The sequence below is a fragment of the Excalfactoria chinensis genome, chromosome 6, assembly GCF_039878825.1.
Source record: "Excalfactoria chinensis isolate bCotChi1 chromosome 6, bCotChi1.hap2, whole genome shotgun sequence".
In the NCBI taxonomy this organism is placed as follows: Eukaryota; Metazoa; Chordata; class Aves; order Galliformes; family Phasianidae; genus Excalfactoria; species Excalfactoria chinensis.
The window spans coordinates 9795074-9811880 of record NC_092830.1 but is presented as its reverse complement, the minus strand read 5'-3'; the positions used below and the strand labels follow the sequence as shown (position 1 = coordinate 9811880).

Genomic DNA, 16807 nt, shown 5'->3' with positions numbered 1-16807 from the left:
AAAGTTATAATTTGCTTTAAGCTTTGATTTCTCTTTCCTCCCCTTTTCTTAGCATAATAAAAGAAAGAGTGGCTGTAAAGAAGACTGTAAACAAGCAAGAGAACTGGTCAAAGGGTTCATACATGTCTCAGCAAAAATCCCCATTGAAAAAAGGAGATGCATAGGGAACGGGGAGAACCAGGTAGTGACAAGCCATTCAGCAGGTCTGCTTTTGAGTTCTGAACCACCTTTTTGTTTGTTAACCTAACTACAACTGTCATCTGGCAGCCTGAGCAAGATGGAAGGTAACGCTGCTAAAATGTGTGTCAAATGTACTCTGTGCAAGCCTAAAATCTCAAAATTCTTGATATAGAGATGCAGTGAATACTTCTAACGTGATTTCCATCTCATTAGTCCCCGTATTGTGACCCCAAAATTAATCACCACTAAGACTACTATTTTCTGTCTTATCCCTGCTTACCTCAGTGGCCGCTTAGGAAAATGAAATGTGTCATCTATGTTGGTCAATTTGTGTGTCCTTGCATAGCATACAACAGAAGTGAGCATGGACTCTATTAATAACTGTTCCTACGTAAAAGAATCCATTTTCTTCAGTTCTCTAACTAATGATGCACTGTGGGAACAAGACAGTCAGAAGCTTGGGAATTACTCTACAAGGAAGAATCCCAGTGTTTCTTGGCAAGAACTGCTTTATGCTCTAGGCTTGCTTGGTAAGAGCCAACAGTAACAAGGTCTTATTTTGGACCAAAGTTTAAATAAACATACACTGAATGTTTCTGCCTGTCTTTGAAAGATAATACACAGAAATCTCAATGTTTATTTCAGAAGAGTCCTTTTCTTTTTCTTCCTCCCTCTTACCCCCCCCCCCCCCCCCAAGTTACACCAAGATTGTTGTTTAACTGATATTGTTCAGTATTAAGATAACATTAGGATAGATAAAAGTATGAGAAAGATGAATTATGCTGTTTATTCTTTGGTTCTTATTCTTCTTTGTCCTAGGCTGTAACATGCACGAAGAAACAATTCATTCCATCATCTTATATTCTAAAAACTGCTGTGGATCTGGCAGGATCTAACGTGAGAGAGGGCAGGACTCTTTGCCTTTAGTCTTTCTGCTTCATACATTGTTCCTCTCCTCCCTTCATTAAATCTTATCTTTAGATCTTCCTGTTATCCTGTTCTCAATTCATAGTTCAAATTTTATTAAAACTCTAAGGAAGAAAGTGATCCTACATATCTTTGAATCCCAAGTGAAGCAGGATCCTGCTTCTCTTTGCCTGTGTTCTCTGATTGCCACCTCACAATGTCATTCCATTACTGGCAAAAACATCAACAGGAAATCCAGGAATGGCTAATTAATGTGCTTAGAGACACTGTTAATCTTTGCATAAATTCAGGATAGGTGCTATGTCTTTTATATCCAATACACATCACAGCAGTTGATGCGCAACAAAATCATCTGCTGAGACCTGTGAACAAACACAATAGCAAATTAGATCTTTATCTTCATAAATGCAGAACAAAACCGAAGGAAAATAGAACCAGTACAGAGCAACAAAAGCAAAAGTGAGTAATTTATTCTCAACTTCAAAGAAAAATTTAGAACTCCACATAAACTGGTTTTCCTAGATACAAACACAATACAATGCAACCGGTATTCTGTTAAATGCCTTTTATCACACCTGGCCACCTGAAAGACTTTTCTGAGGTCCTAGAAAACCCAGTAGGAATCTGAAAAAGAAAAGCATTAAGAAAATCTCAATAGTAAAACCATTGAAGAGCCAGAAATTTTAAGATAATTGAGAAAGTATTGAAAGGGAAAAATAGGCTCAATTCCCATTTCTTAAAATGCAGGCTGAGCAAGGAAGTAGAACGTGATTACTTCAGGAACATCTGTGTTAAAATCTTTAATTATAGTCATTCAGATAAAAGTTAATTAAAAGCACATCCTTAATGTAGCAGTACGCTTTTCCCTGCATAGCACCATCTGGGACTGCCTTTCTTCTGCCCTCTCTGTTATTTAACAGAAATAGTAACAAGTAGCTGCACAGGTACTTCCAGTTTTTTTCTTATTTGCTGAGCAGAGCAATATTGTCTGTTCCAAGAGGGTGTTGTGCTGAAGGGTATAGTCTTTTTTACAGGAAAAGAAACGCTGCTGAAAGAAGTTACAGGAGTAACTTGGATATAGAGTTCAAAAATAAGCCAGCTCCTACGCTATTGCAATTGCCAGTGTTTCTGGTTCACAAAAATCAGACTAGTCCTGAAATGCATCCACATTCTGCCCCCAAAAAGTCAGTTACATTCTGCTAACCGGCACAGTAAGACAAACCAGTTCTGAAGCTTATAGGTGAGGTATTAGCAAGAACTTTTGAAGATGCCCAAAGGGAAATGTTTGAACTCCACCATCGCCAAAATATTTGTCTAGCTTGCTTGCAGCGTGTCAAAATAATTGTGCCCTGTGAGAAGATGTGTCAGTTGAAATTTGAGGCAGGTTAGTAAGCTGGCTGCTAGGCCACCCCCAACAATAACTGAACAGGACAAACATTTCCTCCCTGTGTGGCTTTTTGGGCACTGTGATGAAGTGTCATAATGGTGCTTCAAATTGCAGATCTGAAATTTTGCGCAGAGAAGGAACCAGAAGAGTAGAATGTTAACATGCATCTGAACAGTGCTTTTGATACACACCAACCAGAACAGGAAAATAACAGCAAGATTATTACAGCCCTATTTAGCCAGGAGTATAGCGTGTTTTCATCCATATAGGATGCAGAGGAGTGCTGAATTTGGAGTTACATCAATGTCAAATAATTGCTAATGTAGTGGGTGATGCCAGGTTTTTATCACTGGATTAGGGTATTTGGAATTAAAAATAACTGTCTCCATAAGATGAATTAACATTTAAATATTTTAGGGTGTGTGTTGTTAGACACCTCCCACCTAATTAAAAAAACGAGGACATGCCATTAAATTACAAACTTAGATATATCCAGGCTGTAGCAAATTGAGGTTATATCCTAATTCCAGAAAAGCCAGACTTACCACTTTGGACTTAGAATAAGAGAGAAAATAGATTCACATTTAAAATCTCAGTTCTTACTATTTCTTAATATTCTGTACAGAAGCTTCACTAATAAACTTGGAGATTACAGTTGGAGTTAACTGATTATGGCAGTGAATTCCTAAGCATCTTGTCATTTCAATACATATTTCTATTAATCTGTTTCTTTACTTGTTTTATTTTTGTTACATTTTTCAAGTCAAGAAAAAAGCTTCCAGGTAGCAGCAAGTGATGAGCTGTGTGCCCCAGGGGTCTGTTTTGGGACTAGTAGTCTTTAATGTCCTTAGTAATGACACAGATGGTGGCATCAAGCACACCCACAGCACATTTGCAGATGACACCAAGCTGAATGGTGCAGTTAACACTGCAGAAGAAAGGGTCGCCACCCAGAGGGACCATGATAAACTGGAAAGGTGGGCAAATGTGAACCTAATGAGGTTCAGCAAAGCAAAAGGTTTTACACTTGGTTTAGGGCAATCCCAGATACACATACAGACCGGACAGAGTAGTCCTGCTGAGGAGGGCTTAGAGGATCCTGGTTGATTAAAATCTTAACATGAGCCAGCAGTGTTCTCTTGCTGCTCCAAAGGCCAGCGGTATCCTGAGCTGAATCAGAAGAGTGGTGGCAGCAAGGAGATAGAGGCAATCATCCCTCTCTACTCTGCCCTTGTGTGGTCCCATCTGGAGTATTATGTCCAGGTCTGGGGCCTCTGACAGAGAAGACCACAAAGAGGGCTGGAGCACCTCTCCTATGAAGACAGGCTAAGAGAGCTGGGCTTGTACAGTCTGGAGAAGAGAAGGCTGTGGGCAGTCCTCATTATAGTCTTCCAGTATTTGAAGGAAGATTATAAACAGGAGATACATCAACTTTTTTTTACATGGGTAGGTAGTGATAGGACAAGGGGGAACTGTTTTCAACTAAAAGGGGAGATTAAATTTAAACACTGGGGAGGTATTCCCACAGAGTGGTGAGGTGTTGGAAACAAGGTGTCCAGAGGCTGTGGATACCCCATCCCTGGAGGTGTTTAAGACCAGGCTAGGTGGGACCCCAGACAACCTGCTCTAGTACTTATTGGTTGGTGACCCTGCCTGCAGCAGGGGGGTAAAAGCAGATGGTACTTTGAGGTCTCTAACTTAAGCCATTCTGTGATTCTAGAAGGCTTGGGGCTCCAGGCTGACTTTCTCACATACTATTTACCAAAGTGTGGCTGAGCTCATCTCCTTCCCTTTGACCTGAGAATTATTGATATTAATAAAGTAAATAAATGGAGATTGTGTAGTTGAGCGCTATGCCTAAAATCCCTCTTGACAGGCACTGGCTGCTCTGTACACGCGTTTAAGATTTCGATCTTACCTTATTAACAAAGCAGTTCAGTGCTTGCCAACATACTTACAAGCACTTAACTGTAAGAACTTAAAAATGCTAAGTACATGCATGAGTGTTTTCCTGTCTTGAAGCCTAAATCACAGATTTTCCATTTTTATTATAATGACTGTAAAGTTGCTTAAGACCTTGCATAACACTTTACTTGATCACTTTCTGAGCATGGCAAGTTCTTCTTAGGTAGCTCTAATTAACTGGATAATAGGTTCTTTGTTACTACACGATAACTGTGTGACAGAAGTATATACTATAACATTTCAGTCTATATTGCAAAACTATGAACATTTGCGATGTCCTAATTCTCTAGATTAGGCTATCGCACAGCAAAAAACATGAAGGATAAAAGGACAGAAATGGTTTATAGCAAAGTAAAGTGAAAAAGAATCTTTTTACAATTACATCACTGACTAATGGGTCCAGATAATGCAACATCTCACTGAAAACTCTATCTCTAATAAAATAAATGAACACAAACCCGATGAGACTTTTTTAAAGCTAAGCCCTAGTCATGTCTTAAATGGAAAAAAAGACCAGATATTTTGAGGATAGTCTTCTAAAATCCCTAGTGTTTGGCTATATTAGTGCTCCCCATGCTCCCCTAGATGTTTCTCATTTTCAGCTAAGACTTCTTACTGTTTAAATTGATATAATAGAATCATAGAAACACAAAGTTGGAAGGGACCTACAAGATTGTCTAGTCCTACCATCCTCCCATTACCTTCCCTTCATCACAGCTTTTCCCCCATGTAAGGTTATCATAGCTTTTGAAGAGTGAGATCCCTGAATAGAAAAGATTCCATGTATGTGACATGAGAGGGATACAAAAAGCTACAGAACCAAGAATTTTCAAAGATGCTAACTGCATGTAGGCTACAGTGATGCCAGAAAATCTGGGCTTGGACAAAGTATTCTTTTGAACAGAAGGTATCCATATTGGTTTGGATTTATTACCACTGCAAACTGAGAACGGGTGAAGTGGAAAAACACAATACCTTTTAACCTTTTATTGTTCAGTTCTACAGATCTATATTTGCTCCTCCTCTCCCATACGAGATGCTATAATCAAGAAAGCTTTGTAGTCTGGAGTTTTCCTTTATTTCTGTTCAACTGAGCCAATGTACTGATTTACTCTATGCAGAAAAATGCCACTAAATTTCATGGTTATTAAAATATTTTAAACGTAACAGTTTTTCACCTGTTTCTATTAGGACTACGTTAATTCCCTATTCCCTCACACGGGCTGTGAGCTAAAAAAAACATGGTAGGGAGCAATCTTGAGTATGACGAGAATTACAAACACTTAAATGAACCAGAAGTGCTTGTGAAATAATTTATTAACCTGAAAACTGGCAAGAACAACACAACCAAACATTAGAGCAGACTGCCCTTTAACTGAAACCCAGTCTTGTACACTTTGTTTCTTCTCTCCATGCAGAAGAAGACACAAGACAAAGACAGACCTGTGTTATTAAGGTAGGATAAAAGCATCTGCTATTTAATGGCTCTGGGAAAACTTTTGTTGCCTTGTTACCAATGTGTATACTATACATTTACAATACAATGACAGGTTTTTGTTGGAGAAACAGCGCAAAAAGCAAAAATTCTCAAAATCTTAATGCATAACTCATATGAGCAATAGACTGATAGTATAGCAGCAGTCACCTGCTGACCCCAAACAGATCTACATAGGTCACTCTGAAAGTAATGCTTACTATTTACTTCCATGGAAACAACAACAGATACATACAGTCCAATAATACTACTCGATATACCAAATTCTCAGCTACAGAATACTCTTTTTCAGCATAGTCACCACCATGAGCTATGTATCTTTGCCACCTACCAACAACAGCCTGCACGCCACCCTTGTAAAAATCCACATGACTGTCCAGAACATGGCTTGTTCTTTCACGCTGCTGTCACCACTGCTGAAATGCACCACCCACAGCCTCTTTGTGCTCAGACCCACTATCTGGTCTCTATAAGCTTTCAGCAAGCAGTCGGTTGCATGGCAACAGAATTTAATAGAATACTCAGAGGAAGGTTCAGCCTCTACTACCATTCCACCAGCATTCACTTCTGTTATTATGGGCCAACATAATAAAATAAGCAACATTACTTTTGGAGCAGCCCTTGTATTCTTTATTTACTTACTCATTTAGTCTTCCTCTAGTTTTTTTGTTCTGCTTGTACTTATCTTCATCACAGGTCATGTACTGGATTTATGAATCTCCAAGGGTGAAGGTTTCAGGGAGTACGAGGGCTGCTCCAGAAGTGAAGTCAGCATCTTCATGGCTTCCTTTTCGAGCAGATAAGAGTGGACAAAAACTCTGCCTTACACAGATAGTTAAATTTAGTGGAGAGAGGGAAACTGGCACATAAACAAAGCTGAAATCCTTTGCTGTGTTTGTCACAAAGATTAGGCCTTCATGAGGATTATGCTTATATAGGCAAGCAGCATTCTGTAACGCCCAAGACCGCCATCATTTCTTTAGCACATGACTTGGGGGCTGACTGACCACAAGACTGTGGATTAGCCAAGATAATGTTTTTATGAATAAAGCTTAAAAATGCAGTACTGCTATCCCACTCTTGTTCGCATTTTGTGGTAGAAATACTTGGAGTAAGATAACATTGACTGGAAAAATCATGGCAAATATTTCTGTCTCAATATCAATATATCAATATTTCATGGAATTTGTGCTGAGAGTTCACTGAAACACCATAATGGAAGCTAAGCATATTGTGCTCTGCAGTGGAAAAAGCAGAGATGAAGTAGTCATGGCTGAGAACTTAAGTATTTCCCAAATGTTTAACAACACCAGGCTCTGCTACTTAATCCCACTTGATATTCTACTTGCTTTGCCAGAAATGCAGCACATTAATAAACAACATTTGTTAGGAAATAGCTTTCTAACAGAACTAAGGAAGAATCAAGGTTTCTGTAACAAAGCTATCAAAGCAGAGACAAGCAGGCACTTCCCAGAAGCTGATGAAATACTCATACAGCAGTACGAATCTATAATGCACTGTTTTGGAGACAAAAGTCATGAAAGATGATGTAAAAAAGGTACTAGCTCTATTTGCCAGCAGGTACTAAGTACCTCTTGGCGTTGAGCCTTTAATGCCATAGAAACTTCCAGGCACCACTGCAGTTATCATCTGTTCCCTGAGAGGGCATCTTCTAAATCATGGTGATTGATTAGGTCTGGTGGAGGACTTGCATGTAGTCCTAACTCTAACTTGAAACTGAGATAGAGTGGAGAGTTCCACAGAGAGCAGCAATTCTTGGTGTTTTTTCTGATCACTCTGAATTTGACTCCTTCCTGCCTTACATAGGAATTGCAAGTAACAGTTTGAATGATTATCTGGTTTACAAAACAGGAATTTCAGTACCCACAGTGAGTATATATAGACACACTTCACTACTTATATAATTAATATAACACTGTGTGTTCCACTGAATATAAAAGCCACCTACACATGTATTTTATAAACAGTGGAACACATAGATAAGGAGACCAGAAATGCTGAGCTTCTACTGCTAAAGCTGGGGCTTCGTGTTCATATCTCCTTTGGTAGTGAGCAGAATTCAAATTCTCTGTCTTGAGCTTGTGTCATAAATTTTGGTTTAAGAAATAAATAGACCTACCACAAATAGAAAGATTAATACATTGGAAGAGCAATACAGGAGTGCAACAGCAAATGGACTAGCATGAACAGAATGGTGACACAAAGGAAAAGTGCTCACCCACCTGTGAAGATCAAGGCCTGCAGGAAAGACTCCACAAAGGAAATAAACCCAACCAGAAAACCTTCCCCAGAGGCAGTCAGCCCTTAAATGGGGTCTAGGAGAGGTGCAGCCAGCTTCCATCCCTTCCAGTCCCACAGCTGAATTGCCTTCATCTGTGCTCCTAGGGCTGACCCAGTTCTTTCCCCAGGTGCTCAATCAGCAGTTCAGGCTGTAACTCAGCAGTTACTGTATAACTTCATTCATTCATATATATATATATGTGTATATATATATATATTCAATCTATTATCCAGTTTTTTTCTTGCTAAATGAAACTTCTGCAGAAAATCTATGATTTGTTGATGTCTCTTTGAGGCAGAGCTGGATCCACGTGTCTCAAAAAACCTAGTATTCAACAGTATTCATTCTTCTGCAACTGCAAAATGAACTTTTAGTATGCTTCTCATTGAAGCATTACTTTATTATTTGTTTAATACACGTGAGCAAGTATCTTATTTATTTAAAATGTATCAGCGAGTATGCCCATTGCTTACATGAACTTCCTCATATTGTTTTGTTTCTGTTCAAACAAAATTGAGCAAGTGCTTAACATGCACCAGGCAGACCCTCAGTCCTGTAAGAGGTACCAATTACAAAACTGTCACCCTGTTTGGTAGTGCCACTCTGTCGTAGTGAAAATGCTTAGCAGTTTGTTTCTAGCAAAATAGGACTACCCATAACATGTACGTCGAGGGGTTGCTTGAGTTAGTGCAACAGATTCTTATTTAGAAGGCTCTGAACTGAGAGCAAGACTAAATTACCTTCATGTCACTGATGCAAATTTATGGTAGTTGCTGTTCAGTACACCTATATGGTGGCTGTAGTTTCGTTTACAATATAAACTTATCAGATTAAAAAAAAAAAAAAAAAAAAAAAAAAAAAAAAAAGTGCTCTCATTCTGGAATGAAAACATTTTCTTATTATTTAACTTGTATCACATTCCTCTCATCATGGAAAAGTGGTGGCAGACTACTAGCATTTATAGGATTCTAGAAATGCTCCATGGTGTTTGTCTTTTGAGAATTGTTGATGTGGCAGATTAATCCTGTCGGACTTCATTTGCTGTTGCTTATTTTCATGTAGAAGTATTTGTTGTAAAAGTAATTGTTAAATATAATTAGAATTACCAACTGTGCTGCCTGAATTCATGAATAGCTGCAGGGTAGCACACTGTAAGCAAGGTACTGTCCCTAGTACGTGATGCTAAATACAGTTGAATCATTAGGCATAAGTACTATGATGAGACTGTTACAGCTATGAGAGACTGGTCTTTTGTCCTGCCTAACTCCAGTGTACATCTCTCAGGGCCAATGTAATCCCAATTTTCCTTTTGAAAAATGATGTGCTAGGCAGCCAGAGAACATGAACTATAAAATTCTAGCAATGTAAAACCAGTGTGCTTTGTTCCACCTATGAAGGAAATTCTTCGGAAACTATATCTAAATAGCAAGTCCAGGAAAAAAGTTTGGGATGGATGGAAAGAAAGGTATTACTTCCAGAACAACCTAAGCTGTGGGCTCCACATACCAGCACCTCTTACAGTATGCTGCAGATATTGTGTGTGCATTTTCCTCATGTAAAAAATAGATAAAATGGAAATATTGTTATTTTCCTTGTAGCGTGGTCAAGGATAAAAATATATTAATCAGCAAACACTGGCTTTGCTTTGTTGTCCCATATAACTTTTCTGCATCTTCAAGATGGAAGGTCCTGAGAAATCCGCTGTATTGTATGTCCATACATCTGCATACTCATGCACAGAGGATTAGTTCGGTATTAGAGTAGTTTTACACTCTGACTGGTGTTTTTTCCTTTGGTTTTGGGAGCACGTCTAGTTTCTCTTAAGAATCATTTCTAGTTGATATGAATGAAATAAAAATAAACCTGGCTAAGGGGCTATGCATCCACACAGCCTTTTCACTAGACAAAGTAAGTCAGCTTATTATTACTTCCCTATCATGTGCTTGTGCACACTTACACCATGGTAATGTGGTATGCTACCACTGCTGCAATTTTCCCCACACCCAATTAGAATGACCTGTTTTCATTGTTGCTGTAACTCTGTTGCTTACCTCTTTAAAAAACAAACAAACAAAGTGATTTTGTTTCCACTAATCATTTCTGTTTGACCAGCTGGGCTGGACAAAGGCAGACAAGTCCCATCATTTTAAACATTCTGTAGGTACTTAGGGAAAGCTCCAGACTCTGCAGATGCAAGCGTGTCTTCACTAAAAGATATGCAGAACGATCAACACGAATGACTGTAGCTCAATGTGATCCAAGTTCAGTTCTGAACTATCTGTCCTTGAGTGTGCACCCTTGGGTTCTGCATAGCTATACAGAGTATGCAGCAGGAAGTATTTCAAGGGCTTTTGATGAGGACGCAGGCATAAATTACCGTGTTTAATGTTTTTAATTTTCACTGATAGTGGAAGGGAGAAGGAAAATTGGAGTATTTTCCAAGTGAGAGTGATGAGTTTTCATCCGGTCTCTAGTAAAACATAATCCACTAACAAGTGATGTGCAAAATCCCTGGGAGGTATAGTTGGCAGTCGCTGTGAATTGTAGTTCACTGTGTGCTGTTCCAGCTTTGGGGTTTGACACTAGAGCTCTACAGAAATTTTAGATTACCATATTTTAATCTGCAAGTATAATTCTTCAGATTTCTCTCATTTTCCCTTAAGAGAAGTCATTAAAATTTGCTGACATTTCACCCTTTCTTCAGGGAGCATAGCAAACTGTAGAAACCAGATTCTTTTTTCTTGCAGAAGTTATGTGAGGTTTTACCTTACTTGCTGTCGAGCAGCTTATTTTTCGTGCAGCTGTAAAGCAGGTGTTTGCATCTCAATATAACTAATACTACAGTAAATGGAATGGGCAAAGTACTAATAACTCTGAAAGCTGAAATTACTTCGAGGATCATGAGTCATCTCAGTTGTGGGGGTGGTGCTGAGGAACTAGAATTACATAAACTGTCTCCCTATTGATTTCTTATGAAAATGTGGTTGATTTAATTTAAGAACTTTGAGTAGAGTGTGTAAAAAGATAAACCAGACCAATTTGCACAACGGGTGGCACTGAGCTATAACATTCAGAATTCGTCCTAAATCTGAGATTGGGCTTGCCTTACTTCCCACTTTTACAATCTGTCTGTCACATTAAATAGCAGTGTCTCAAAGCTGACATCCTTCTTTGCTTCTGTGGAATAACAAGGCTGCATTTCTGAATCCAGCTAGCTGATGAATCTTGACTGGAAACTGAATGGGATGGTATCTGTATTCAGAAATGTTTTATGATGGCGTATGACTAGCTAAGCCAAAGTTGCATTTGCTATTAGCTCTTGATAATTCTTCTTGTGGGATAAAATTTATCTCCAAAAAAACTATGAGCCAGTTATTTCATTGAGAGGAAAGGCACTGCAGAACAGAGCCAAGAAACACGTTCCCAAGTCAGAGCCCTTGTTGAGAAGAACAGAATTCACACATATGTTCCATATACTTTTAATTACAGGCTTAGTTTGTCTGTAATTTAAAATACTTTAAAGACTTCTTTCTTCCAGTTTATTTCTCTGTTCAGCTATCACTGCATCAAATCAAATCTGCCCGCATTTTCAGATTTCTCCCCTAACTGGGCCTCCTAATTACTGTAAAATTTGTCAGTGCTTTATAAAGCACATTGTTGTGTGTTAGAGCGATATAGGCAAAATATATAAATAGCCAGCTCTTTTTGTATGTACAATAGATGCACACTATCTGTGGGCCATCTTGTGGGTTAGCTATCTTGTGAATAGCTGTGTTCTGGTTTTAATGGGCAGTGCAAAAGCATGGAGAATGCCTAATTCCCTGACAGTGTAAGCAGCTGTGCTAACACAGCATGGTACTGGGTTCTGCTTTTAAAGCAGTTCCTTAGCTTGAGAGGCAGTTAATGAGTAAATCTTTCTTCATGCAGGAAGGGTATAAAAGAAAGTGTCCCAGGGATGATTTTATTTGCTGCTGAAACAAGGTTAAAGAATGGAACTGTGCAACTAATGGAATTTATCTTAGCTTCTTCTATCCAATCTTCAACTTATTCTATTCTTCGTGACTCAATCCTCATAGGAAAGGTGGCATGCGAAGTTGTTTTCATGCAGTGACAGTGTCAGTATGGAATTTTTTTAGGACTTTGTTTTTATTTTTGTGGCAAAATATGTTTTCTATTTTGTGATGTTTATTTTGAGGACTACTGACGGTCTGTATTGCCCATTGATTTTGTTACCGTCCTGCAGGTCTACCTTTTACAAGAGCTGAGCATGGAAAACAGCAGATTAACTTTTCTCAGAAATGGCACTTAGGATTTGCGTTTTTCTTCTAGTGTGACATTAATGCCGTTTGTGGCTCAGCGTGGCTGTCAAGAGAGTTTGAAAATCAGAGGATATGAGTCATCATACAAACAGTGGTAATGTTATTTTCCACGAATACTGGTCCATGATGCAGCTCTGGATCTGATCTTGCTTTATTATTGAGACCAGAAATTCAGCAGACAGGGAAAGAATGTCCTCAATATTCCTTGAAGCTTTCTTTGATACCATAAGCCATTTAGCTGTTCAGTTCTATCTGAGTATTTTGGATTAATGTAGTAATGAGAATAGTGGTGCAAAAAAACTGAAAAAAGCCTGTCTTAGCACAGGAGAGCAGGAATGCTGGTTAGTTATTGTAACATACTGCAAAACATTTCTAGAGAGGACAAATGTGGCCAGAAAAAATTGTTCCTGTTCATTTCACATTGCCAAAGCGGGAATCATTAGGCCCACTAATCAAGTTTCAAGTTTAATGAAGCTTTCTGAACATTGGATTGGAAGATACTTATAAACCACGGGCACTATGTAAAGCTTCTGATTTTCCCTCTATTTCATAAATAATTATTGATCTGTACTAATATTTCAACATTCTGGCTTCCCCAGTGTGTGTGGTTGCAATGCTGCCTGTCTAGCTTTGGTTTTTCTCTAAGCTGAAAGCTCAATTATGATTAACTTCATTGGATGAGTTAAATTAAGTTATTGGCCCTTTATGAAGTACTGAAATAATTTTGATTGCTAACAGAAAGTATGATTTGTTATTGATTTTCATTATATTATCCTCTGAACATTGGTGATGAAATATTTTTGAAGATAATAAAGAGAATGAAGTTTGTGTTCTGAAATGACTGATGGGAATGCTGTGGAGACTCTATTAATGAGGCGTCCCTTTTCTTTTACAACTCAGATGACTTGAAGGCAAGCTTTTCAGTCTGCAGAGAAGGCTGAAAGAACTTTTGTTACTAATTAAATGTTGCATTATCCTCTTGCTACATGCCGTGTGCTTGTACCTGAAAAAAATTAGTTCAAACTCCCACTGCAAGGAATCACAGAATCCTCAGAGTTGGAAGGGTCCTTTAAAGATCATCTACTCCAGCTCTAAGGAAGCTCTTGTCTCCAAGGACAAGACATCCTATGCATCTCTGGGCAACCTGTTCCAGCGCCTCACACTTTCTCTGTGGAAAGGATGTGTGGAAAAAGACTTTTTCCTTACAGCCAACCTAAATCTACCCTCTTTAATTTTGAAGTTAAAGGGCCTGTTTCAACACGTGTGGTGTGCAGTGTGTGAACTGTGCTGTAAAACTTCTGAGCAAATGCCACAACTGAGAGTGACAGAAAAGAGCTTGGGCTGTGGTGCACCCCATCAGTGCCTTAAATGCCCTCAGCCCCACTGTGCATAGCACCCACATTGTCTCTCTGCCTCATGCCAGATCCTTGGGTGAGGCAGAGCTTCCAGTTCTGGTTTCTTTAGGATGTCTGTAACTCACATGGGCTTCCAGCACTCCTTGTTTCCTTGGGACTGGGCTTCTCTGGGTTTCCAGGTGCCCTCTAATCTGCGTTCATTGCTCAGGATTGTGTGATGTCTGAAGGAAGCAGGTGAAAAGGGTCTCTAAGATTTCTTAACGCAGTATTTCTTTTTCTTTTAGGCATTAGTAATAATAGTAAACTTCCTCAATGCTCAATCCCTGTTCTCTGATGTACAAACTAAGATTGTTCCTCTTGCATGGTTTCTCAATAAAACAGTTCTTATCCTGACCAGACATCTTGATGCTTGCAGTCAGCATCCTTCAGCACAACCAGCAGGTCTAGCAGGAAGCTGTCCTCAGTGAACCGTGCCTTCTTCTCATCTCCTTCTGCCCTCTTTCACTTGCGCTCTGCTTCTGTTTATCTGCTTTCGGTTTTAACAAGGTATTTTTCCTTCCTCTAATATATTTTACTCTTCCTCCTCAAGACAGAAACTTAGTTTCATTTCCTCAAACTTCTTAGTTCTTCAGGAGCTTGACTTATTCATGAGACTGTTCAGCACCCTGTGCTTCTGCACAGACCTTTTTACTTCCAGATAATTGTGGCTCATAGCTGAGTTTTGCAAGAGTTCTTAATCCAAAGAGGTTTCTTGAAAAAAAGCTTTCCACAAGGCCCATATCTCTCTGCAAAGTGTTCCTTTGCTGATAATGTAGGATGTTTTGGTGACACTTGACTGAGCATGGAATGAAAAACTTCCTAGCCAGCTCTTTGATAGAGGATAAGCATTTTGCAAGTGTTACAGCTGACAACTGATGTCCTGGGGTGGCTGTGAATTTTTCCTTGAGTACAGCCAAGTTCAGAAATTCTTTAGTAGCTGTATAGCTGGATACTGTTTAATATATGAGTTATGACATGTTAGTCTAGTTAGTTTCTTACCAGAGAAGTTATGTCAGCACGGAACCGGAGTGATGGAGTAATGCACTCACAGATCCCTTTTACTGACAACAGGTAAAAAAGATATTTCAATTTGAAAGGGCAATTTTGTCCACTGCTTGGATTCTGTCACAGAGGAAAATGTTTCTGCTATCATTCTTTTCTTCGGTCACATCGCTACTGAGAGCAAAAAGCCTGATCCTGACTTGTAGGAGGCTTTTAAAGGAAACCTTTGCTAGTGGGGAAAGGAAGCAGAGTAAAATGTTTACCCTACTTTTTGATGCAGTGCTTGCTACTGCTTGAGGGAAGGGATGGAAAAACAGGATGTTTCATTTTTCTAATTTCATGGGCTACAGGCTTTCTAAGTGACATGAGTTGTTTTCCTGTAGCCCAAAGACAGACAAATCTCACGCAATCTGTCTGTGGCTGAGAAGGACACTGCAGAGCGGATGGTACATTCAGGCTCCTGCTGGGGTTATCGCTGCAGCAGTTGGCTTCTGAGCCAGCAGAGCTTAGGAAGACAGCCTTGGTGCTTCAGAAACATTACCTTACATCTCAACATGAGTGCAGCTAGGGTTTGGTTTCACTCCAGCAGTGTTTTAGAGCCTGAGGGTTCTACTTGTCTCAGTACCCACAAGCAGTGATACAAGCACTGCATTGTGTATCTGTGTTGAACTGCACCAAACACCTCAAAACTGCTTTCATCCTTCTATTTGTTGTTGCTCTGGTCAAGTACCAACTTAGTGGAAGGCTGCTAACTTTGTGTTACGGCTGGTATCTTGTGCGGTGTAACTCAGGCAGCTGTTACATGGGGCTCACCCAGAGATGTGTTTGAATGTGCAGGCAATGCATTTCAGTCAACCCACAATTTAGCAGTCTAAGTTGTTATTTATTTTTCAGTGAATGCTTATTATTTTCTCTGGTGCTGATTTTTCCCCCCTCTTTTTAAAAAATGAAAGTGGTTTTCCTATGCTGCCTGCCCTTCCCAACAATTTTCATCCAGGAATTCCTGTTATGGTTTCACTGTAATATGTTGAAATGGATATGTCAGCAGCAGCATTTCTCTTTCTGGATTTGAGGTTCAGTAGTTTTCCAGACAAACAGCACATTCCTGAGTTAATGGAAAATTCATGCCGAGCTACTTGGTGTTGGCTAGCTTTGGGTGTCACCTCCAATGTTTCTATTGGATGGCAAGAAGAGCTGGTATTTTCTGTTTATCGGTTCCTTTGACTCTCTCTGCAAAGCACTAAATCTAATAGCCTGCAGGTGGGAGACTTCACATTTTAAAGACAGCTGATTACATGGTGGCAAGCTTCCAATCACGCTGCTGAAATGTTGTTTTAAAATCAATTTTGATATATAATTTGCTTGAGTTGTGTGATGATTTTGAAATATATAACATCGAGAAGGCTGATATCGAACTTTAATGTTTTAAAAATGCTTTTAATGTGAGCACAAATGAACAAATGTGTTAGAATTGTCAAGGCAAAAAGTAGCTGTGTAGCAAAAAACAAGTGTGGTGTGGTCTCACTGGACTTCTAGTTTCAGAAGCAAAACAGCCGGCTGCCTTTCAGAGAAAGCTCTGAGAAGTCTCTGCTGCTTATGTTTCTGGCTGGCTTGCCCTGGAGAATAAACAAGACTGTTAACGGGAAAGACTTTATCCTGACTGAAATTCAGGCTGTGGTTTTTGCTGTTTTGTGACTATGCATCGCACTGAAACAGAAAATCCAGGGAAAAGGTTTAGCTGAGCCCTTGCAGTTGTCAGATTTCATCCTTTACCACTGGCAGATTAGAAATATAATGCAGAGACACAGATACAGTATCTCATTAAACCTGCATGCT

The 16807-nt window shown here is 39.3% G+C and overlaps 1 long non-coding RNA gene across 1 annotated transcript; it reads right to left on the bottom strand.

Annotated features, from left to right (window-relative positions):
• Positions 1-970: 970 nt before the first annotated feature.
• LOC140254169 (uncharacterized) lies at positions 971-8347 on the bottom strand. Its single transcript, XR_011904082.1, has 4 exons — positions 8198-8347; positions 6286-6741; positions 1683-1731; positions 971-1469 (listed from the first exon to the last, which is right to left on the bottom strand). It is a non-coding gene; the product is annotated as an uncharacterized lncRNA (long non-coding RNA).
• Positions 8348-16807: the final 8460 nt, after the last annotated feature.